Source organism: Trichosurus vulpecula, chromosome 9, assembly GCF_011100635.1.
Source record: "Trichosurus vulpecula isolate mTriVul1 chromosome 9, mTriVul1.pri, whole genome shotgun sequence".
NCBI lineage: Eukaryota > Metazoa > Chordata > Mammalia > Diprotodontia > Phalangeridae > Trichosurus > Trichosurus vulpecula.
Window position 1 is genome coordinate 24,197,139 of NC_050581.1, and position 24,180 is coordinate 24,221,318.

General features: G+C 38.2%; 1 pseudogene; it reads right to left on the reverse strand.

The window, feature by feature from the left end:
* Window positions 1-9,157: 9,157 nt before the first annotated feature.
* LOC118831799 lies at window positions 9,158-9,565 on the reverse strand (annotated as a pseudogene).
* Between the last annotated feature and the right edge of the window lie 14,615 nt (window positions 9,566-24,180).

The window sequence follows — 24,180 nt, forward strand, 5'->3', positions numbered from 1 at the left end:
ATCTGTTGAACCACACTGGGAGAGCACAGAGTATGAAGGTCTACTCCCAACTGTAGTGCAGCAGGAGCAGGCCCTGGCAGACTGAAGAGAAATAAAACTATACTAGTTGGGGATCTCAACCTCCCTCTCTCTGAATTTGATAAATCTAACCTCAAAATAAACAAGAAAGAAGTTAAGGAGGTGAGTAGAATTTTAGAAAAATTAGATATGATAGACCTCTGGAGAAAAATGAATGGGGATAGAAAGGAATATACCTTTTTCTCAGCAGTACACGGAACATATGCAAAAATTGGCCATGTACTAGGGCATAAAAACCTTACAATCCAGTGCAGAAAGGCAGAAATAGTCAATGAATCCTTTTCAGATCATGATGCAATAAAAATTATATGTAATAAAGGGCCATGAAATGATAGACTAAAGATTAATTGGAAACTAAATAACCTGAATCAGTGAGCTGTGGCAGTTACCAGACTTCCCAACCCACAAAAACCAAAGAAAACAGAGAAGGTTAGTGGGAAATGCTGTGGGGACAAAGTGAAAGGAGTTGGAGGTTGGCCACTGCTCCACAGGTGGCAGAGGTAGTGCAGCTCTGAGGCTGCTTCCAGAGCTACAGCTGCAGTTGCTTCCAGCCCCAGGCCCACCTGGTGGGAGGAATTAAGTGGCGGATCAGAGCAGGTGTGCAGAGCCTGCTTCCATCTGAGTCTTGGTGCAGGTTGGAGGTTCTTGGGGGAGAAGGAGCACTGGTGAGACAAAGCTTGGTGTGTAGAAATAGCTCTGAAAACATTGCAGCCCCTCAAGTTGGGAAAAAGTGCTCTCTACTCTACAAGCAGTCATACCCCAACAAAAGGCTCAAGGGTCAAGCAGTTGGCTGCGAACATGAACAGGCATTGAAAATGGACTCAGATTCGGACTCAGACTTTGGAATCTTTCTTTGGTGAGAAAGAAGACCAAAACATACAGTCAGAAGAAGTCAACAAAGTCAAAGAAAAGCCTCCAAGAAAAACATGAACTGTTCTCAGGCCATGGAAGAGATCAAAAAGGATTCGGAAAGTTAGCAAGTTAGAGAAGTAGAGGAAAAATTGGGAAGAGAAATGAGAATGATGTGAGAAAACCAGAAAAAAAAAGTCAATGACTTACTAAAGGAGACCCTCAAAAATACTGGAGAGCAAAGGAGCTAAGATTACAACAAAGAGTCACCTTCCCAGAAAAGCTGAATAATCCTTCTGCAGAAAAATTGACATTCAATTAAACAGAGCACTTTCAAGTAAGCTTGATGGAAACACCACAGAAGAATAGAAAATTTAACTTTCAAATATGAGACTCAAGAGAAGCATAAAAAGGTAAACAAGAAAGGGAAATCTAAGGGATTTCATAAAGTTAAGCTGTTTACGTTCATATATGGGAAGATGATATTTGTTACTCATAAGACATTTTCCATTATTAGGGTAGTTAGAAAGAGTATATATAGATGGAAGACACAGGTGTGAGTTGAATATGAAGGGATGATATCTAAAAAAAATAAAATTAAGGGGTGAGAAATAGGAATCCACTCGGAGAAAGGAAAAAAGTGTTAAAATGGGGCATATTATCTCGCATAAAAGAGGCAAGCAAAATTTTTACAGTGCAGGGGAAGAGAAGGAGTGAACCTTATTCTCATCAGAATTGGCCTAAAGAAGGAATAACATACACACTCAATTGGATATGGAAAGTTATCTTACCCTACAGAAAAGTATCAAGGGAAGAGGATAATATTAGGGGGAAGTGATAGAAGGGAGGCCAGATTGGAGGAGAGGGTAATCAGAAGCCAAACACTTTTGAGGAGGAACAGCATGAAATGAGAGAGCGAATAGAATGTGGGAAGAATGGAGGGAAACTCAGTTAGCAAACAGCAATTGTGAAAAAAAATTGAAGCAAGTATTTTTTTTCTGATAAAGGCCTTATTTCTCAAAATATAGATAACTGAGTTAAATTTGTAAAAAATAAGATTCCCCAGTTGATAAATAATCAAAGATATGATCAATTTTCATATGAAGTAATCAAAACTATCTATAGCCATATGAAAGAATATTCTAATTCTCTATTGATTGGAGAAATGCAAAGTAACACAATTCTGAGGTACTACCTCATACCTTTTGGATTAGCTAATAGGACAGAAAAGGAAAATGAGAAATAGTGGAGGGGATGTGGGGAAAATGAGACATTAATGCATTGTGAGTGGAGTTGTGAACTGATTCAGTCATTCTTTTTTTTGGAGAGGGCAAGGCGGGGCAATTGGGGTTAAGTGACTTGCCCAAGGTCAAACAGCTAATAAGTGTGTCAAGTGTCTGAGGCCAGATTTGAACTCAGGTCCTCCTGACTCCAGGGCTGGTGCTCTATTCGCTATGTCACTAGCTGCCCCTCAGTCATTCTTTAGAACAATTTGTAATTATGCCAAAAGGGCTACAAACTCATGTGTACTCTTTGATCTAGCAATGCCACTACTAGGTCTGTATTCCAAAAGCAATTTAATAAAGGAAAAGGACCTTTATGCACAAAAATATTTATAGCAGCTCTTTTCCGGCAGCAAAGAGTTAGAAATTGAGGGGATGCCCATCAATTGGGGAATGGCTGAACAGATTATGTTACATGGTTGTGATGGAATATTATTGTGCTATAAGAAATGATGGGCAGGATGCTCTCAGAAAAAAAAAAATAAGCAAAGCCTTAGATGAGGTGTGGCCAAGTGAAATGTACTGTGTACAAAGTGACAGCAATATTGCAAGATGATCAGCTGTGAATGACTTAGCTATTCTCAGCGATACAATGATCCAATACATCTCTCAAGGACTTATGGTGAAAAATGCTATCCATTCCCAGGGAAAAAGTTATTGGTGTCTGAACAGATTAAAGGATATTTTCCTTTTGCTTTCTTTATTTTTCTTGAGTTCTTCTTTTCTTTTTTTTCTGTTTTGGTCTCTGTTTTCTTTCACAACATGACTACTATGGAAATATTTCCTGTGGCTACACATGTATGACCTATATTGAGTGGCTTGCTTTCTAAATGAAGATGGCAGCAGGAAAGCAGGGACCAGTGTGAGCTCCCTGCCAAGTCCCTCCAAAAACCTATAAAAAATGGCTATGAACCAATTCTAGAACTGCAGAACTCACAAAACAACAGAGGGAATCAGGGCTCCAGCCCAGGACAGCCTGGATGGTCTCTGGGTGAGGTCTATCCCACACGGAGCTGGGAGCTGGGAGTGGAGCGGAGCAGAGTCCAGTGTGAGCCACGCGGAACAACCAGAGCAGGAGCTGGGTGGAGCGGGTCCTAGCGCCCTGAATCAGTGAGCTGCAGCAGTTACCAGACTTCTCAACCCACAAACACCAAAGACAGCAGAGAAGGTTAGTGGGAAAAGCTGCGGGAGTAGAAGGAGTTCGCTGTTCAGCTTCCAGCCCCAGGGGCAGTGGAGGTGGGGCAGCTACAGCTGCTTCTGGCCCCAGGCCCACTTGGTGGGAGGAATTAAGTGCTGGATCAGAGCAGGAGTGCACAGCCTGCTGAAGATCTAAGCGCAGTCCGGGTTGGGGGTTCTTGGGGAAGGAGTAGTGCTGGTGTGACAGAGCTGGCACCTCCCCCCCCCCCCAAATGTGGAACATAGAACTCTTTAGTCTACAAGGAGTGATAACCCACTGAAAAACTCAAGGGTCAAGTTAGTTGGTTGGGAATATGGCCAGGCAGCGAAAACGTGCCCAGATTCAGTCTCAGACTTTGCATTCTTTCTTTGGTGACAAAGAAGACCAAAACATACAGACAGAAGACATTAACAAAGTCAAAGAGCCTACAACAGAAACCTCCAAGAAAAACATGAACTGGTCCCAGGCCATGGAAGAGCTGAAAAAGGATTTGAAAAAACAAGTTAGAGAAGTAGAGGAAAAATTGGGAAGAGAAATGAGAAGGATGAGAGAAAACCATGAAAAACAAGTCAATGCCTTGCTAAAGGAGACCCAGAAAAATACTGAAAAATATACTGAAGAAAATAACACCTTAAAAAATAGACTAACTGAAATGGCAAAAGAGCTCCATAAAGCCAATGAGGAGAAGAATGCCTTGAAAGGCAGAATTAGCCAAATGGAAAAGGAGGTCCAAAAGAACACTGAAGGAAATACTACTTTAAAAATTAGATTTGAGCAAGTGGAAGCTAGTGACTTTATGAGAAATCAAGATATTATAAAACAGAACCAAAGGAATGAAAAAATGGAAGACAATGTGAAATATCTCATTGGAAAAACCACTGACCTGGAAAATAGATCCAGAAGAGATAATTTAAAAATGATTGGACTACCTGAAAGCCATGATCAAAAAAAGAGCCTAGATATCATCTTTCAAGAAATTATCAAGGAGAACTTCCCTGATATTCAAGAGCCACAGGGCAAAATAGAAATTGAAAGAATCCATCGATCACCTCCTCAAATAGATCCCAAAAAGAAATCTCCTAGGAATATTGTCGCCAAATTCCAGAGCTCCCAGATCAAGGAGAAAATACTGCAAGCAGCCAGAAAGAAACAATTTGAGTATTGTGGAACTCCAATCAGAATAACCCAAGATCTGGCAGCTGCTACATTAAGAGATCGAAGGGCTTGGAATACGATATTCTGGAGGTCAATGGAGCTAGGATTAAAACCTAGAATCACCTACCCAGCAAAACTGAGTATCATGCTCCAAGGCAAAATATGGATTTTCAATAAAATAGAGGACTTCCAAGCTTTCTCAGTGAAAAGACCAGAACTGAATAGAAAATTTGACTTTCAAACACAAGAATCAAGAGAAGCATGAAAAGGTAATCAAGAAACAGAAATTGCAAGGGTCTTACTAAGGTTGAACTGTTTTGTTTACATTCCTACATGGAAAGATGACATGTATGATTCATGAGACCTCAGTATTAGGGTAGCTGAAGGGAATATGCATATATACATATATATATGTATATATATATATATATATTTATATATATAAGTCAATGTGTATGTATGTGTGTATCTATGCGTATATATATAATATATGTGTATATGTATGTATGTATGTATGTATGTGTGTATATATATATATATACACATATATATAAGAGAGAGAGAGCGCAGACACAGGGTGAGTTGAAGGTGAAGGGAAGATATCTAAAAGAAATAAAATCAAATTAAGGGATGAGAGAGGAACACACTGAGAGAGGGAGATAGGGAGAGATAGAATGGGGTGGATTATCTCCCATAAAGTTGGGAAGAGGAAGCAGTTCTGTGAGAGGAGGGGAGAGGGCAGGTGAGGGGGGAATGAGTGAACCTTGCTCTCATCAGATTTGACCTGAGGAGGGAATACTGTACATACCCAATTGGCTATCTTACCCCACAGGAAAGAAGAAGGAGGAAGATAAAAAAAAGGAGGGAGGATGATAGAGGGGAGGGCAGATGGGGGTGGAGGTAATCCAAAACAAACACTTTCAAAAGGGGACAGGGTCAAGGGAGAAAATTCAATAAAGGGGTATGGGTTGGGAAGGAGCAAAATATAGTTAGTCTTTCACAACATGAGTGTTGTGGAAGGGTTATACATAATGATACACATGTGGCCTATGTTGAATTGCTTGATTTCTTAGGGAGGGTGGGTGAGAAGGGAAGAGGGGAGAGAGTTTGGAACTCAAAGTTTTAAAAACAGATGTTCAAAAACAAAAAAAAATAAAAGTTTTTGTATGCAACTAAAAAATAAGATATACAGGCAATGGGGCATAGAAATTCATCTTGCCCTACAAGAAAGGAAGGGAAAAGGGGATGGGAGGGAAGTAGGATAATAGAGGGGAGGGCTGACTGGGGAACAGGGTAACCAGAATATATGCCATCTTGGAGTTGGGGGGAGGGTAGAAATGGGGAGAAAATTTGTAATTCAAACTCTTGTGAAAATCAATGCTGAAAACTAAATATGTTAAATAAATAAATTTAAATTAAAAAAACTGATGTTAATATTGCATTTACATGTAACTGGGAAAAATTAAAATGCTAAACATAATTTCGTTTTATGGTATAGAGAATTTGAAGGAAAGAGGAAGTATGGAAGAACTGCTGCTGAATGTAATGGAGAATCCAACACGGACAGTTGAAATTAGATAATATATATGTGTAGTGTACCTACTCAGCACTGAAAGATTATTTACATTTAACAGTTGAGCTGTCATTTCAAGAAGGAACTTGCAGTCATTAAAACCACTGCATAATTTTCCAAAGAAAATCCATGCCACTTTCCTCTTCCTATATAAATTCCTGCCCGTGGTACAGGGCATTTGTATCCACTTCATTTTGCCAGAGTGGAAAGAAAGACAAGATTATTTTGAGGAAGTGTTTACTGCCTTTAGAAGGCTTTGCAATATTCTAGGGCTTGTCGCCTACAAATAGAAGCATCCAAATACCTTCATTATCAAATTTTGGCATTGTGATGAAGCTTATAGGTTGGGGAACTGTGTTGGTAAGCAAAATGGGCTTCTTAGCATTTAGTTCAACCAAGTGCCCTTGAATAGTTTGGCTTTTGTTCCCTTTGAGTAATTCAATGTATTTCATTGAGCCTTACTAGGTGCTAAGCCCCAGGCCCAAATCCCTATTAGGTGTAAAACCTTAGTGGGTGTGGATTGGCAACTAAGGTGGGGCCCAAGGTGGGGCTAACTCCAGGGAGGGCCTAGTTTACATGTCTGGGATAGCAGAGGCTTTTAGACCACGTGGGTTTAAGTCACCTCTTTGTGACGATTCTAGGTCACGTGGGTGAGTCGCATGTGTGACTCACCCTTGACCCTGAAAAAGATATAAAACCACGGGTTGGCTGTCTCTTCTTTGGCGCTCATTACCAGCAGCAGTGTGGGGACTCTGGACAGCCCTTGTTCTGAGCCCCGGGCTGAACCTAGATGTTGGTAACTATGAATCTGTATTGGGTCTGTCTGTTGATGTTTGTAATTTGTTTGTAATTTGCTCTGAAGTTCAGTGTGCTGGTCTCTTCCCCTGAACTAAGTGAATGATATTTGTATGCTGAATTAAAGTGAGCTTGTCAACCCCTTAACCTTGCTTTCCTTGTTAAAGCAGATCAAAAGAACCTGTGCTTTCACAGCGTGGTGGCAGCTTTCTGGGTGCTGGTTGTAGGTGGATCTTACAACCCCACAGAAGCTGCTAGCTGGATTGCGGAAACAGGAACCAGCAGCCTAGAGGCCACATGTGGCCCTCTAAGTCTTCTAGTGTGGCCCTTTTAATGGAATCTAAATTTAACAATTTGTTCTGTGAAGTTTGGATTCCTTCAAAGAACCACACTTGAGAATCTAGAGAGCCACATGTGTCCTTGAGGTTGCTGGTTCACCACCCCTGCATACAGACCTTTTATGAGAATAATAAATATATATAAATGCTTAAAATAAAAATAAGGCTATAAAGGAAACCAATTATATATAAAAAGAATTATTAATTTCCCATCACCAAAATGCCTATAGATCCTAGATTGAGTCCCTGATTTCTATATACTTCTATACACATTGTACTCTGAATATACTCTGCACAACATCTTCTATCATGGTGGCAAAAGGCTTTTCCTTGAACATACATCCTCCTGCTTTGCTAGACATTAATAATTATATGTTTGGTTTAGTTCAGCTAGTCTCAGAACTGGGAAGACCTGGACTCAGTTATTAATTCTGGGCTCTCAGCTGTCAAGCCAACTCTATGATTATAATTTCTCAGAGAAGGTACCCATTTAAATTGGTGGAAGACATTTCTTCACCTGGGAATTCCTTGTACCAATGAAATCACCTGTCCATTCCATTAGCACAGTGTCTGAACATGGTAAGCAATTCAATAAATGCTTGTTGACTGCCTGATAATAGCTATCTTTACACGGTGCCTGGCATATTGAAGGCACTTAAATGTTTATAGACTGACTACCCTTACATGTGATATACATATAACTGGTTATTATTGTTCTAGACCAAAAAGGGGCTGTATATCTTGGGAGAAAATGATGGTGACTCTTGGACAGTTTGAAGATCCTAGCCTATGACTTAGATGTATATCAATTTAAAATATGCCAGTTGTTATACCAATCTAAAGAGGAAACAAATAAAGTATAAATTATCGAAGGCCTGAAATATGTTATAAACCTTGGAGAAGCACAATTTGTCTTTGTCAATAGAAAAAATAAGCATGTAGACTTTTATGGGACATTATTAAAATGAACACTTCAAAATATTCCAATGTTGATTCTATTTCCTCTTGGCTGTGCCTTGGAAAGTGTTTTGCTTAGCTTTCCTCGACAAAGTTTCCACTCACGGCCTTCCAGAGAGTAGGATGCCCTCTCAGATAATGTAACATGCTGCAAACATAAAGTCATGACCAACTACCACATGGGAAACTCTGCTAATTGGCAAGGCCTGTTTCTTTTCCTGGCCACCAGCTGACAAATGCAGTCCTGCCTAATGGTTTATTCTTGCACTGGGGCAACTAGGAGACCATTCTCCAAAATCAAGGGACAAGGGCAGCCAACTCTTAATAATTCAGGGGCTGATTATTGTTGTTTACAGAAGTCATTTATTTTCCTTCTTCCTTCTGCTCACTTAGATTTTTGCTTCTTTTTGTAGCCTTTGATATTGGAATTTTTGTTCTTTTTTGGCATTTCCCCTAGAAAGGTGGGCTCAGAAAAAGAAAGTTACATTACAGCAGGCAACTTAACTGAACCTTATGTGTCTTCATAAAAATTACACCCATGTGCTAAAATTATTCATTTGAATTATTATTCATAGATTTTACTTATCCATTCCAATGAACTATACTATTTATATGTATATATGTGTATATATGTATATATATATACGTATACTATTGCTTTCTCAAGAGGTACATGAATAAATCTTATACTGTAATGGATACATTGACATTGGGGCCAGGATGAAAGGGTATGGAAGGAGGATAATTTTAAAGAAAAGTCCAAAACAATGCCTACTTACAAATAAGTCACTCAAACTTCACATTCATTTATTTATTTATTTACCTACTTATTTATTTATTTGTTTATCTATTTAGTCATTCATTCATTCCTTCATTCATTTATTTATTTATTCATGTATTTATTTATTTATGTGTTTATGGATGTATTTATTTATTTGTCCATTGGAGCATTTTATTTGTATGTTTGTTTTACACCCTTAGAAAAAGAATCCCAGGATTTTTCCTCCTGTGTGTTTTCGTCTTGCTTCCTTATGGTCCATGATGCCAGCTGAGTTTGTAAGCACAATAAAGCCAAACTGACAGTATGGTAGGAGATTATTCTGCCACTTTTCCAGATATTTCAATTGAACATCAAATTACCGCACTTGTTTAATCTACCCGTGAGGTTCACAACAATTTTTCCTGCTCTGTGATCATCAATGATCTCAAATTCGCCAATGTAACCATGCTTCATCACCACAGTTAAGAACTGGATGATTACTTTGGAGCATGGCCTAATAAGAACCTGGCGTTTTCCTTGCTTTTCTGCATTGTTGATGCTTTTGAGAGCATCTGCCAGGACATTCATGCATACCATGGTGGCAGCGCTGCAAGATGGCGGAAAGACCAAACTTCATATTTATAAGATGGTACAATGAACAAGTATTTAAGTCCCCAGGAATGAGGAAAAATATCCTGCCATTATATTGTAAAGGATCTTAGTGGTGATTGCTTGAATTATTGTCATTCATTTATTGTTACTTTTTTGTTTTTTTCTCATATTTTAGGAAGGTTAATTTCAATAGATTTTTAAAAAGCTGACATTACTACTTGAGTGTAGGGCTTTGTGTTTCATTTGTTTTGTTTTGCTTTGAGGTCTTGTTCGATTTGAATCTACTGTGGTATAGGTGAATTACAAGGTTTTCCTGCAATCCTTGTAATAACCATCCTATCCCTAATGTCCACATTAGCAAATTTGCCCCGGGTACTAGAGTTTCTAGTTATAGATCTATTTATAAATTAATTTTAAATACTTGCTTTGTGAGGGGAAAAACATGTTTTGCACATAATAGAATAAATATAATCACACCATCTCTTTAACAGAAAACCAAACCAAAATAAAGAGTCAAGTTTATTTGCAAACCTGTCTTCATGACCAGAGCAATTCCACATTTTTCACTTTTCCCTTAGACTTTCATTAAAACATGTTTTTGCTCTATTCTTATGTGCAGTAGAAAGTCCATTTGATATGCATGCTGTTCTTAGGACAATATACCCTAATCTATAGACAGACTGCTCCTTAAAAACTGACCTTACTTCTAACTTGCTCATATTTTTGCCTGTCTTCTATGTTTGCTTTCAAAGGCTATTTTCTAGATCACTATTTACTGTCTTACTTACAGTCTAAGAGAAAGCCAAAAGAAAAGTTGATAGATAATGTTTTCTCTCCAAATTATTTTGATTTTCATTTTGTTTTTGGCAGTTTTGATGTTGAGTTTTCTCTCACCTGTAAAGTTCATTTTATTGCATTGTAGGCTTCATGGGCTGCAGCCATAGGAAAACTGAGGCTCAAGGACTTTCTCAAGTTTAAGGTTGAATAATTGCTTCCTTAGTGATTCCATTTTGAGAGTTTGCATGTTATCATCTATACAGCTGTTTACAAGAAACATCCCACCAGTGAATTGTTCTGTATAAATCTTAAATTTCCCTTGTCCTTTTATATCATTAAGAGAGAATTCAGGCAGAGCCAAGATGACCACATGAAAACAGCGTCTTACCAGAGCTCTCTCACAAGGTCAGTCAGATTCCCATAAAGAAGTGAATTTGAGCAGATTTGAGAGAGTTAGAAACCGTGAGCAGTCTGAGTGGGGCAAATTTCTGAGCCAGGAGAGTCTGAAAGGCCGAACGCATGAATCTGTAAACTTGGAGAGTGCTTGGCGTGCAGAGCTGCTCCAGACCAAAGCGGAAGTGGCCGGCTGGGAAACCCACATGGGAGACAGGCTGGGAGAAAGCTGGGCACCCAAAACTGGCGGAGATCCCCAGGCCTCCAAACACAGGACTGGAGTCTACGAGGGGCAGCGCAATGCCACCAGATGTGAAATACCGACTCCTGAGGCTTGCAGCTGAAGGAATGAAACACAGCTTCTTGAACTTCTGGGAGACATAATGGCCAGGTAAATGGCTCTAAACCCTGCACTCCCCACCCAGAGAATTCCTCGGGGGAAAAAAAAGAACGCTGGAACAGAGGAGAAAGAAGTGGGACTTCGGTGGTCAAATAGTAGAAGTTCATCAGTCCCAGAGGGGCAGAGCCGGCAGAGGTCAGCACCAGGAGCTCAGACATAATCTTGCTCCCCTAGGGGAAGTGCCAGACATCAGCTCAAACAACAAACAGCTGAGACCATTGCTGCAGAGCAACAGTGCTGGAGAGCACCCCTAGGGAAAGAGACGTCAGGGAGCCAGACCCCTCTCCCACACCTCAGGAAACTGAAGGCTGTAATTCTAGACTCACAATCCCCAGGATAAGAAAGCTGGGACAGAGAGCCCTGAGCCCCAAAGGCAGAAATTTGTTGTAAAGCCAGGAAAAGGAAAACCAACATGAAGAAGAATACAAAACAACCGAGAACCATTGATTCTTTTTATGGACACAGGAAGGATCAAAATACCAATATGGAAGCGGGAAGCAATGACACTATAGATACATCTGATACCTCAAAAGGTAATGCGAACTGGTCTCCAGCTCAAAAAAGCACTGCTGGAAGGGCTAAAGGAGGATTTTAAAAACCAAATTAAGGAGTTAAAAGAAAACATGGGAAAAAACGATTGGCAAAATGGCTACGGAGATTGAGAATGTAGAGAGAGAAAATGACACCCAGAGAGACAAAATCAACCAATTGGTAAAGGAGACTCAAAAGCCAAATGAAAACACTAACTCATTAAAAATAAGGTTTGAGGAAGTGGAAGCTAATGAATTTATGAGGCACCAAGAAGTAGTAAAAAAAATGTAAAGAATGAAAAAATAGAAAAAAGATGTGAAATATCTCATTGGGAAAACAACTGACCTGGAAAATAGATCCAGGAAAGACAATTTAAGAGTTATTGGTCTACTGGAAATCCACGGTGAAAAAAAGAGCCTTGACAGTGTATTTGAAGAAATTATCAAAGGCAACTGCCCAGAGGTCCTAGAACCAGATGGCAAAATAGTCATTGAAAGAATTCACCAATCACCCCCTGAAAGAGATCCCAAACTGAAAACACCAAGAAATATTATAGCCAAATTTCAGAACTACAAAGTCAAGGAGAAAATACTTCAAGCAGCCAAAAAGAAACAATTCAAATAACATGGAACTACAGTCAGGATCGTGCAGGATCTCTCAGCTTCCACATTAAGAGACATGAGAAATTGGAATATGATATTACGAAGGGCAAGGGAGCTGAGACTGCAACCACTGATCAACTACCCAGTAAAACTAAGCATAATTTTTCAGGCAAGGAGATGAACGTTCAACGAAATAAGGGAATTCCAGACCTTCCTGATGAAAAGGCCAGAACTCAATGGAAAATTTGATCTCCAAATACAAAACTCAAGAGAGACATAAAAAGGTAAACAGGGGGAAAACCCCCACAAATATTATTAATCAATAAGGGAAAATTATTTGCATCTTTTTATAGGATTATATCATCTTATGTATGTTTTATATATAGACATATATATGTCAGTCTTGAGAATGGTACAGCTATTATGATGATTGAAAGGGATACACATAGATTGTGAATGCCTGTATAAAATAATTGATATAAGGATAAAAACATAAGTAAGACATGTAAAGGGAGCACTATGAGAGAAGAGGTAAGGAGGTAGTAGAAAAGGGTAAATTACACCAAATGAAGTGGCACAAAAACATATTATAGTAGAGGGAAAGAAGGGAGGGAGAAGAGCAGTATTTGAGATTCACTGTCATCTGATCTGGTTCAAGGAGGGCATAACATACACTGATAAGTATACAAACCTAACTTGTCCTACAGGAGGTAGGAAGGGAAGGGGGGGAAAAGAGAGGGGGGTGGTCAGAAGGGAGGGGAGAAGTAACAAGTGGGAAACAATAAGATAAGGGAGGGGAATAAAGAGGGAGGGTAAACTGAGGAAGGTGGTGTTCAAAAGCAAAACTTTGTTGAGGAGGGGCAGAGGAAAGGGAGAAATAAAAGCATAAACAGGGGGAAATAGGATGGAGAAAAAGACACAGATAAAATCATAACTGTGAACATGAATGGCATGAACTCTCCCATAAAATGGAAACAGAGAGCAGAATAGATTAAAAACCATAATCATACTTTATGCTATTTACAAGAAATACATTGGAAACAGGGGGATACACACAAGGTAAAGGTAAAAGGCTGGAGTAAAATATATGGTTCCTCAGCTAAAGTAAAAAAGCAGGTATAGCAATCCTAATCTCAGACAAAGCAAAAGTAAAGATAAATTTAATTAAAAGAGATAAGGAAGGACATTACATCTTGCTACAAGGCACCATAAACAACGAAGCAATATCATTGTTTAACATGTATGCACCAAGTGGTAAGGCATACAAATTCTTAGAGGAGAGGGTAAGGGAGTTACAAGAAGAAATAGACAGCAAAACTATAATATTGGGAGACCTCGACCTCCCCCTTTCTAAACTTGACAAATCTAACCTCAAAATAAATTAGAAAGAAGTTAAGGAGGTAAACAGAATTTTAGAAAAGGCAGATATGATAGATCTATGGAGAAAACTGAATGGGGATCAAAAGGAATATACTTTCATCTCAGTGGTACATGGCACATACTCAAAAACTGACCATGTACTAGGGCACAATAACCTCACAATCAAGTGCAGAAAGGCAGAAGTAGTCAAAGCACACTTTTCAGATCATGATGCAATAAGAATTATTTCTAACTAAGAACCATGGAAAAATAAGCTAAAAATTAAATGGAAAGTAAATAATGTAATTCTAAAGAATGAGTGGGCCAAGGAACAAATCAGAGAAACAATAACTTCATTCAAGAGAATGACAATAATGAAACAACATACCAAAACTTATGGGATGCAGCAAAAGGTTAGGGGACATTTTATATCCCTAAATGCTTACATGAATAAAATAGGGAAAAAGCAGATCAACGATCTTGACATACAGCTGAAAAAGCTAGAAAAGGAGCAAATTGAAAACCCCCAATTAAATACCAGATTAGATATACTGAAAATCAAAGGAGAGATTAATAAAATAGAAACCAAGAAAAATATTGAATTAATAAATAAAACAAAGAGCTGGTTTTATGAAAAAACCCAAAAAATTGATAAACCTTTGGTCAATTTGATTAAAAAAAAGAAAGAAGAAAATCAAATTACCAGTATAAAAAATGAAAAGGGTAAGGTCACCTCTAATGAAGAGGAAATCAAAACAATAATTAGGAATTATTTTGCCCAATTGTATGCCCATAAGTTTGACAACCTTAGAGATATGGATGAATATCTCCAAAAACATAAATTGCCCAGATTAACGGAAAAGAAAGCAAAATTTCTAAATAACCCCATCACAGAAAAATAAATTGAGCATGCCATCAATGAACTCCCTAGGAAAAAATCTCCAGGGCCAGATGGTTTTACATGTGAATTCTATCAAACATTTAAAGAACAACTAATTCATATACTTTGTAGACTATTTGGGAAAATAGGTGAAGAAGGAGTCCTACCAAATTCTTTTTACGACACAAATATGGTACTAATACCCAAACCAGGTAGAGTCAAAACAGAGAAAGAAAATTATAGACCAATTTCCCTAATTAATATTGATGCAAAAATTTTAAATAAAATATTAGCAAAAAGATTGCAGCAACTTATCACGAGAATAATACACTATGACCAGATAGGATTTATCCCAGGAATGCAAAGCTGGTTCAATATTAGAAAAACTATTAGCATAACTGACCATATCAACAACAAAACTAGCAGAAACCATATGATCATCTCAATAGACGCAGAAAAAGCCTGTGACAAAACACAACACCTATTCCTATTAAAAACACTAGAAAGCATAGGAATAAATGGAACCTTCCTTAAAATTATAAATAGCATCTACCTAAAACCATCAACAAGCATTATTTGTAATGGGGATAAGCTAGATACATTCCCAATAAGATCAGGGGTGAAACAAGGATGTCCATTATCACCCCTACTATTCAATTTGGTACTAGAAACATTACCTGTAGTAATAAGAGAAGAAAAAGAAATTGAAGTTATTAGAATAGGAAAAGAAGAAACTAAATTATCACTTTTTGCAGATGATATGATGATTTATCTAGAGAATCCTAGAGAATCAAGTAAAAAACTACTTGAAATAATAAACAACTTTAGCAAAGTTACAGGATATAAAATAAACCTACATAAATCCTCAGCATTCCTATACATTACTAACAAAGCCCAACAGCAAGAGATACAAAGAGAAATTCCATTCAAAGTTACTGTAGACATTATAAAATATTTGGGAGTCTATCTGCCTAGACAAACCTAGGGCCAATATGAACATAACTATGAAACACTTTTCATGCAAATAAAGTCAGATCTAAATAAATGGTAATATATCACTTGCTCATGGTTAGGCCAAGCTAATATAATAAAAATGATAATTTCACCTAAATTAATCTATCTATTCAGTGCCATACCAATTGAACTACCAAAAATTATTTTACTGAGCTGGACAAAATAATAACAAAATTCATCTGGAAAAACAAGAGGTCTAGAATATCTACGGTATTAATGGAAAGAAATGCTAGAGAAGTTGGCCTAGCCCTACCAGATATTAAAATGTACTATAGAGCGACAGTCATCAAAACTACCTGGTACTGGCTAAGAAACAGATGTGTGGATCAGTGGAATAGGATAGGAATACAAGATGGAGAAGTCAACAACTATAGCAATCTACTCTTTGATAAACCCAAAGAGGCCAGCTTCTGGGCTAATAATTCACTATTTCACAAAAACTGTCAGGAAAATTGGAAAATGGTAGGGCAGAAACTGGGCATAGACCAATATCTTACACCATATACCAAAATAAAGTCAAAATGGGTTCATGATTTAGGAGTAAAGATTGATACTATAAGTAATTTGGGAGAGCAAGGAATAGTTTACTTATCAGATTTATGGAAAAGAAAAGAATTCATGACCCAACAAGAGATAGAGAGCATTACAAAATGCAAAATGGATAATTTTGATTATGTTAAATTGAAATGTTTTTGTACAAAAAAGCCAATGCAACAAAAATTAGGAGGGAAGCAGAAAGCTGGGAGAAAATCTTTACAACTAGTATCTCTGATAAAGGCCTCATTTTTAAAATATACAGGGAATTGAGCCAAATATATAGGAATACAAGCCATTCCCCAATTGAGAAATGGTCAAAGGATATGAACAGGCAGTTTTCAGAGGAAGAAATTAAAGATATCTATAGGCATATGAAGAAATGTTCTAAATCACTACTGATTAAAGAAATGCAAATCAAAGCAGCTCTTAGATACCACATCTCTCCTGTCAAACTAGCTAAAATAACAAAACAGGAAAATGATAAATGCTGGAGAAGATGTGGGAAAATTGGAACATTGTTACATTGCTGGTGGAGTTGTGAACTAATCTAGCCATTTTGGAGAGCAATTTGGAACTACACCCAAAGGGCTATAAAATGTTCATACCCTTTGATCCAGCAATACCACTTCTAGGGCTGTATCCCAAAGAAATCACACAAGCGGGGAAAGGACCCATATGTACAAAAATATTTATAGCAGCTCTTTTTGTGGTAGCTAAGAATTGGAAATCAAAGGGATGCCCATCAATTGGGGAATGGCTGAACAAGCTGTGGTATATGAAGATAATGGACTACTATTGTGCCATAAGAAATGGGGATGATACGGACTTCATAACAACCTGGAAAAACCTACACGACATAATGCTGAGTGAGTGGAGCAGAGCCAGGAGAACATTATACACAACCACAGATATATGAATTCTGTGAGGACCAACCCTGACAGACTTTGCTCTTCTCAGCAGCACAAGGTACAAAGACAACTCCAAAGGACTCACGATGGAGAATGCTATCTACATCCAGAGAAAGAACTATGAAGTATGAATGCAGATTGAGGCAATTTCATACTCACCTTTTTCTCCCCCTTTTTTTTTCTTCTCTTTTGTTTTTGTTTTTGGGTTGTTGATTTTTTTTTTGGTTCTGTTTCTTCTTTCTCATGATTCATTCCATTGGTCATAATTCTTCTCCACAACTTGGCCAGTGCATAAATTAATTCAATGCGAAGTTATACATGGTAGTTACATGAGATTCCATGCTGTATTGGGGAGGGAGGGTGGAGGGAGGGGGGAGGGAGGGGAGAAAATCTGATACTCAGAATTATGTAGAACCATGTGTTGTAAACTAAAAATAAAAATATTTTGTAAACAAAGAGAGAATTCATGATTTCAAAGAAAATCGTGAATATGCCTGAATGGTCCAGAATCATGGGATATAAGGAACTCTCTAAGTAGCAGGCAGAGGAGTTAAAGCATTTATTCAAGCTCCACGGTAGAAGACCTGTGGACCAGTGTCCCGAATTCGATATCCTGGCAAGAACCTTCCAAAACCAATATGCCCATCTCACAATAGTGACCAGGAAGTTACAGAAAAATATTATGGCAGCAAGCCAAGTCATACTGGTGCTTCCCCCCAATGCTAGGGCACTCCAGTAAGAAGATTACCCACTGGCCTCAAGCCCTTGCTCAGCACTCTCTGGTCTTTATGTGGGTCAGTCCTGTTTCAGTAGCACCTGCTGCCGCCGCCGCCACTTCCACTACTGCCGCTGCCACCAATGCCACCGACACTGCTGCTGCTGCTTCTGCTGCTGCCGCCTCCGCTTCCACTGCTGCTGCCACCACTGCTTCTCCTTCTCCTGCCTCCACTATGTCTCAATCTCCAAGCTGTGATTTCTCCTTTTATATAGTCATCAGACATCATCCTGTCAACTAGAATGTCATCTGAGCGACCAGAACTCAGAGATCTACCATTGGCTCCAGTCTTAGCCACTCCCCCTAGCACCCTGAGAGCTTCCTCTGAAGCCTATTCAAATGGGCAGGAAAGATCTTCTCATTTACTGATTGCCTTTACTCCTTTTTATCTTGCCTCCCTTGTTCCTTAGAGGTGAACACTTTTTTCCACCTCTCTTTGTACACCTGATGCTTTGCACAGTGCCTATCACAGAGCAATACTTAATAAATGCTTGTTGACTTGGCCTGGCTTGGCTTAGCTTTATGTCTTCTGGGTTATAACTATTTGGGGTAGTAACTTTGAGTTTACTCACCAATTATGGCCTCCTATTGCTATACCATCAGCAGTGTTTGTATTCCAAAAACTACTGCTGAAGGTTAGGAAGCAGAAATAGACTTGGAAGAACAATTTAAGCTAAACTAAGACAAAAGTGACATTTATTCACCTATTCATTTCAAAATGAAATGTGAGAAACTGGTAGCTGGGTTCGACACAAATAAAAAATAAAATAAAATAAAAGTTTCGACAAATACAGCAAAATTGTGAACTTTTCGTTAAAATCTGGAGTGTTTCTTAAATGGTACTAATAACATTCTATATTTATCTTTTTCCTTTCTTTATATTCTAGAAGACAATTCCCTGAAAATAGGATCTTTGTTCTTTTAAAGCCCATCTGCTGCTAATGTTTATATTGCATTTAAGAAAAAGCTCTGTTATTATTTTTGGCATAAACAGACACGCACACAAAGTTTCAGTCACATTTCAAAATTCAAGTTCCAGTTTAACTCTTACTTTATTTAAACATTCTTTCTACCTGTGATGATGCCATTTAATATAAAGTAATTCTCCTTGTCCCAAGTAAGTAATTCTCCTTGTGAACAGACTCAGTAAGTAACAAAAAAAAATCTTCTAGCCAACTTCATATCGAAAAGGGAAAAAGGTGAAATCAATGGAACAATAAAAACTGTGATTTCTTGTTGTCACATTTTATGACCTCATCACCAATGGACTCTTCAAGGTCATCACTCCTCGTATTAGTCTCTTAATAGTCTGGGCACAATCACAGTTAGCTTTTGAATGCATATATTTCACAATACAACTTTTTGTTTGTTTTATTAGTGATCATCATAAGCTGATGTTTTTAAAATGAGCTACCTAAGTGCACTACCATCAGATAGCTCAATGAATCCTATGCAAGGAAGGCCATTTTGCACTTCTTATAATACCCATTGCTTCTTTGACACTTGGCTTGACCAGGGATGAGGCCCAGAGAGCTTGTAGTATTTATGGAATAGCTGTGACCTTTCCATGGTGATGTTTTGAAACAGCAGAGAGTAGTTTGGTATGAATTCAGGACTAACAAACTGTCAGCAAGTGAGAAAAAGGCCAGGCTTGGGGCTGTTTGTCTCAATAAATTAACTGGGCCTTTGACATTGAATTCACAGAACCCAAAGACAAAGGCTGGTCCAAACAGCATAGTGAAGAAACCTACACAACATTATCAAAATAGAGTCCTTAAAAGGCTGCAGGTAAAATGTATGATCAACTTGGAATCACAAGGCCTGAGTATGAGGCTCTGCTTTACCATTTACAACCTGTGTTGCCTTGCCACTCACCATCTATACGATGGTTTTCTCCCTTGTGAAATTAAAAATCAAATGCTCTGATCTCTGAAGTCCTATCTAGTTCTAAATTTATGATATGATAATATGAAATGAAGCTGTTGACTGCAAAATAGATTATTTATCATACATATATGTATGATACATATACATATATGCATATTTTCTTGCTCTGTATATCTATCCAGAAGTCACTTGCCCAAGATTGCACAATTCAGCTGAAGAACCAACCCTAGATCCAGTTCTCTCACTTCACAAGGTCTCTGTACTCTCAATTTTCACCACCATCACTTCATCCACATCTTCACACATAGTGCTTGATACATTTGATTCCTCGAACCACACTAAAATCTTGAGTTTTTAGCACTCTTTTCTTATATATTGCAGCCTTCAAGTCAAGGAGTAATAGCATAAAGCCTATTTGTGGAAAATTCAAGTTGTGCTGATTCAACATGCACACAGTTCTTATATGTAGTAGGCATAGTGTAACAGATTCATAGCAACAGATTGAAAGAGGTAAAGAGTTTTAGGAATTTTCTAGTCTGGTTTCCCTATATTACAGATGAAGAAATTGAGATCCAAACAGGTGAATTGACTTGGGCTAAAGTCACTTAAATTGTAAGAAGCATAGTTGGGAACTGAACCAAGATCTCTGTAACAAATCCAATAGGCTTTCCATGACACCATGTTAATAGGGCTTATTAGTTATCTAGTGTATCTCAAATCCAAATATACTATCCCATAGTGGCTTCTACTGTCAAATACCAAACAGCTTTGAAGCTGCTCAAAAATCGTAGCTCATCTATACAGCGGTTTGTATGCACTTGATATTAGGAGCACAATAGCTAGATGCTTAAATTAAATAAATGTACAATGAATGAATCAATGAATAAAGCACTTACTGTGTGTAAAGCACTGTGCTAAGCACTGGAACTAAAAAAAAGGTTAGACTGTCTTCAGCTCTCAAGGAGCTGGTATTGTAATGGAAGAGACAACCTACATGAAAAGTTTTAGCTGCAGGTGAGAAAGAAACATCTTATGGTCATTAGGGTGATGTGGCAAAGCAAATAGTGATGCCTTTTATCTAATATCACTGGCAAGGAAATATATATAAATATATACATATATGTGTGTGTATGTGTGTATGCATATGCATACATATATACATATACATATTTGTGTGTATACACATATACATATACAAATGCTTACATATATATATAATCTCATTTATTAATATTGTTTGAATCTAACTTGATGGAAATTGACTAACATCAGAGATGCTTCCAGGGGAGCCTGATGGCTGCATGGAATGCTTGGATCCCAGCTAGGGTCTTAGGTCCACCCTAGTGTTTTAGGTTAACCAAATTTGAATGCCTATGCTTCCAATTTAATAGATCTTAATTTGAATGTTTATGTTTACTGCTATATATCTCAATGGACCTTATGTGGGAATTGTCCTCTCTGTACCTTAACTGCTACATACAGTTCCTCCTCTGAAGTGCTATGTAAATTGCTCAGAGATGGAGTGGGGAACCCTTCTTCTGACTTACCTCCTTTACCAAACAACTTAATAAATTACTTTTAGATTTTGAGGTTCATTGTCATGACTAACAAATTTGCAGTGATAAAATCCTGTCAATTTATTATGGCTAACCATTTTATAATGTTAAGGACTTCGGTGGCAATATTCATTTTTGCCTTTAATTGATGTGGCTTTGGTACTTACAGAAGAATCTTCAAGGTTGTATCTGCACACAGGTTGCTTCCAGAATGATGGCTATGGGTGGTGGAGTCAAAGCATCAATAGTTGCATGACTCCTTGGTTTAAAGTCTGTGTCTGTCTCCATCAAGATCTGAGGACAGTTGGTAGCCAAGGTGCAAGAGGTTTGGCTTACATAGCACATGCTGCCTTTTATCTCTCCTTCAGAGTCCCTTGCTGCCTCAGCAAAGCTGACTTTCATGCTTTCTGTGTAACAGTTAGTTTATATTTGGTCCTTTTTCCACAGCAGCTGAAATCCTTGGATAATGGTTGTGAGGGCAAGGCTGGATGTTTCTATGAAAGGAAAAAATAAATTAAGTCCATCCTGATTTTATAGAAAGTCCTTCCATTTCACAATGACACACTTGTATTATGTATTAATTTCCATTACCAGAGGCAATATAGTGCATCTAAGCACAAAAACCTTATAGTAAAGCAAATGGTTTATTTCTTTCATATAATGTGGTCATAGACATTATACTTGGTTTGATACAGAGATTTTTTTTAAAGGAAAACATAACAACTATGCTATTTCTATTACTCTAGTGAACACAACAAACTCACACCTATTGACATGTATGTATGATTTCACAAAGGACTTTTGCCCTTAATCAAATGAGAGAAGTATAACCCCAACATATGGAGCAATAAAAACACATGGTGAAGTAATGATATTAACCAGAACATCTGTCAAGGTCATTCTCAACAAACAGAGCATGGAGATACTCAATTCTCAGAATATGTGGAATATTTATAGATCTAAAACCAAATGCAGAGAATGTGATCTTTAACATCTCTGCTAGGTCCAAAGCCTATCTTTCTACAATTAGTGGGAAGGAACATAATATGTAGCTATTTAAGATGTACAGGTATTCTCTTCTCTGACACATAACTACTACAAGTCTCTTTGCATTAATGCCCAGAAGCTGAATGGACTATCAGAAAATGATGTCCTCAAAACTTATCCCTAGTGGGAAAATAACAAGTTAATCCTAAAATTACAATTAAAGGATCAAATAAAGTCATTTTGTTAATTTCTATTGAACATCACTCAATAAGAGGTTGAAACTTCAAATTGCCAAAGCATAAAATTTGATTTCAAATTTTAACCGATAAGATAGTTACTATTTACTAATGTCACCATTTTTCATAACATATTATCTATTATATTTTCATTTATTTGGGGATTTCTCACCATTTTATATATCTTGGAAAATCTCTCTAAGGGAATTTAAAATTGGACTTCTAGCATAAATTTCTTCTTAAAGTAATTGGTAAGATCTAAACACTCTTTCTGAGTCCATCTTCTTCACTTCAAGAAGGATTTACTAAATGCCTACAATCTGTCAGTCACTGTGCTAGTTATGAGAGACACAAAGACAGAAAAGTTACCTGCCCTTAAAAAAACTTATATTCTAATGAGGGGAAAGAAGAGTAAGCATCTTGCATTTCCAGCTGACTTTCAAACATCTCAAACTGGATGTAGGGTAGACATATCTAAATCAATATGTCCAAAACTTTTCTTTGCCCTTAAACTCTTGCCTTATTTTCCCTATTATGGTAGAGGACAACACCATCCTTCTGGTCCCTCAGGATCACAATCCATGGTCATAATTGAATCCTCATTACCTGTTAAACCCTGAAAACCCCCACCATTTTCAATCTGTTGTGTCTGTTTTGGCCTGCCTCAAGTTCCTCCTCATTACAATTAATCCTCTATTTGGCCACTAAGGTGATTTCATTAAAGTGCAGGCCTGACCATGTCAGCCCCATTAATAGAGATAGATAAATATTTGTAGAGATCACCAGCAGCATATAAGATGCTATCCAAACTAAAGAGTGTTTCCTCATGTCCAAATTGAAAAGGGATACACTACGATTTATGTTGGGCCTTGAGATATTATCAAGCCTCCTGAGAAAAATCTATATTATCACCTGAAAAGATATTTCCTCATAAAAAATAATAAAAAGAAAGGGGAGAGGATTAGTTTTTTTTAAAAAAGTAATCAACATACAAACCTAGGTTGAGAGTAACATACAAATTTTCATATTGACAGCCCCCACATATGAAAAGATGAGAAGAAAGTGACTTATTTGATTGTTTATTCTCTGGGATAAGTTTTTGTTACTGAACCAAGTTGTTTTTTTTTTTAAATTACAATTGGGAGGGGGCAGAGCCAAGATGGTGGCTGGAAAGCAGGGACTACTGTGAGCTCCGTACCGAGTCCCTCCAAAAACCTATAAAAAATGGCTGTGAACCAATACTAGAACTGCAGAACCCAAAAAAGAGCAGAGGGAAGCAGGGCTCCAGCCCAGGACAGCCTGGATGGTCTCTGGGTGAGGTCTATCCCACACGGAGCTGGGAGCTGGGAGCTGGGAACGGCTGGAGCAGAGCCCAGCCTGAGCGGCGTAGACCATCCAGACCAGAAGACGGGTGGAGGGCGCTCTAGCACCCTGAATCAGTGAGCTGCGGCAGTTACCAGACTCCTCAACCCACAAACACCAATGACTGTGGAGAAGGTTAGTGGGAAAAGCTGCACGAGTGGAAGGAGTTCGCGGTTCAGCTTTCAGCCCCAGGGGCAGTGGAGGTGGGGCAGCTACAGCTGTTGTTGCTTCCGGCTCCAGGCCCACCTGGTGGGAGGAATTAAGTGGCGGATCAGAGCAGGAGTGCACAGCCTGCTGAAGATCTAAGCGCAGTCCGGGTTGGGGTTCTTGGGGAAGGAGTAGTGCTGGTGTGACAGAGCTGGCACCTTCACCCCAAACATGGAACACAGAACTCGTTAG